Raw genomic sequence first — 2,393 nt, 5'->3', positions numbered from 1 at the left:
TAAGGAAAATGTGGAGTATACACACCATGGAATACTACACATTTATAAAAAAAAGAATAAAATAATGACCTTTTCAGCAACATGGATACAGCTGAAGGCCATTATCCTAAGCAAGTTAATGCAGGAATAGAAAACCGAATACTGCATGTTCTCACTTATAAGTGGGAGCTAAACATTGGGTACATATGGATGGTATGAATACCATAAAGATGGCAACAATAGACACTGGGAACTACTAGAGGGAGGAGGCAGGGAAGTGGGAACGTGTTGAAAAACTACTGGATAGTTTGCTCAGTACCTGGGGGATGGTTTCATTTGTACCCCAAACCTCAGCATCACACCATATAGCCATGTAACAAACTTGCACACGTGCCCCCAATTCTAAAATGAAAGTTGAAAAAAAAGAAAAAAATTATGAGCTAATAAATGTGTTATTTTAAGCTGCCAAATTTTTGATACTACTGTTTTGCAGTAATAAGTAACTAATATACTTCCCATCTATCATTTCTCTTCCAATTCCTTTTTTTCTCTCTTTATCTTCTTTCTTTTGAAGTATCTTCAGCTTTTATTTTATTTCTTTATTTGTTTATTTATTTTGAGACAGAGCTTCCACTCTGTCACCCAGGCTGGAGTGCAATGGCGCTATCTTGGCTCACTGCAACTTCAGCCTCCCAGGTTGAAGCAATTCTCCCGCCTCATCTTCCCAAGTAGCTGGGATTACAGGTGCCCGTCACCATGCCTGGCTAATTTTTGTATTTTTAATAGAGACAGGCTTTCACCATGTTGGCCAGGCTGGTCTCGAACTCTTGACCTTAGATGATCCTCTTGCCTCATCCTCCCAAAGTGCTGAGATTACAGGTGTGAGCCACTACACCCGGCCTAAGAGCTTGGATTTTTAGAATCAGAGGGACTTAGGTTTGAATCCTGACTCCTCTACTTAACAGTGATGTGAACTTGGGCAAGTTATTTAATGTCTCTGAACTTCACTTGCAATATAATGGCTACAAAAAATGTTCTCTCAATAGAGCAGCCTCAGGCTCAGTGGCTAATGGTTCTCAACAGCAATGCCAGCTAGTGTTAACTTCCAGCAGAGTACCTAAAAGAAAGCTAACTTTCACACTGTTGAAATTAGCCTTCTGCCAGCATAGCTCCAGTATACCGAAAGGATGCTTGTCTCCTCCTTGGCCTTGAATTGTACTGCTCTTCTGTGTTTTCACAGCCTTGCTGTGTATCAGGAATCAAAAAGGAAGTGCAAGAAAAAAATTTGCCCCACTATACCTTGCACTACTATGCCTTCTAGAATTTTAAGAATAGCATACTTGCAATTTATATTTATAGCATTTCCCTCCTTCTCCTTCTCTTAGCCTCCCATCCTTCCCAGAAAACTTTGGGCATGAGCCCATGTGAGGGTGGAGACTTGGCTCAATGAAGAATATGAGTAGAAATATTATAGTTAAAATCATTCCTTCTCAGTGATGACTAAGTCTTTGGTACTAGATTAAGTTTGTCTGCTTCTCTTTCTCTCTTTAAATTGTGATATTTTTTAAGCATCTGGAAAATGCCAAAATTATGTCAAAAATCCCTACTCTCATGCCCACAACGTAGATTTAATTAATGTATATATTTACAATATTTACTGTTACAGATAAAATTAAAGACATTTCATCTCCTACTTCTTTCTCAAGAGGTAGTTTGTATACTGAAGTTTTGTGCGATCCTTCCTGTGTATGTTATTATAACTTTATTACACATTCACAAACATATAACTCTACATATTATTAGCTATATACAATATTGCTTTGTGTCTTAAAATAGTACATTAATGGTATCACATTTTATCAAACTACAATCTCCTTTCATTCCTCAACAAAAATGTCTTTTAGTTTTATTCATTTTTATGCATATAGAACTTCTTTAGTAATTTTAATTTTTATTTTTATTGCTTGATTTTTAATTTTAATTTCTGTGGGTACATAGTAGCTATATATATTTATGGAGTATATGATTTTTTTTGATACAGGCATGCAATGTGTAATAATCATATTATGTAAAATGGAGTACCCATCCCCTCAAGCATTTATCCTTTGTGTTACAAACAATCTAATATATTACTTAGTTATTTTTATATGTACATTTAAATTATTATTGGCTATAGTCACCTGGTTGTACTGTCAAATACTAGATCTTATTCATTGTTTCTCACTATATTTTTTTGTACCCATTAACCATCCCTACTCCCCTTCCCCTCCACTACCCTTCTCAGCCTTTAGTAACTAACCTTCTACTCTTTATCTCCACATTCAATTGTTTTGATTTTTAGATCCCACAAATAAGTGAAAACATGCAATGTTTGTTTTTATGTGCCTGGCTTATTTTACTTAGCATAATGACTT

Source organism: Sapajus apella, unplaced genomic scaffold, assembly GCF_009761245.1.
Source record: "Sapajus apella isolate SASKATOON/1434 unplaced genomic scaffold, GSC_monkey_1.0 scaffold78, whole genome shotgun sequence".
NCBI lineage: Eukaryota > Metazoa > Chordata > Mammalia > Primates > Cebidae > Sapajus > Sapajus apella.
The sequence above is the reverse complement of the archived record's forward strand: the minus strand, read 5'-3'. Positions refer to the sequence as shown.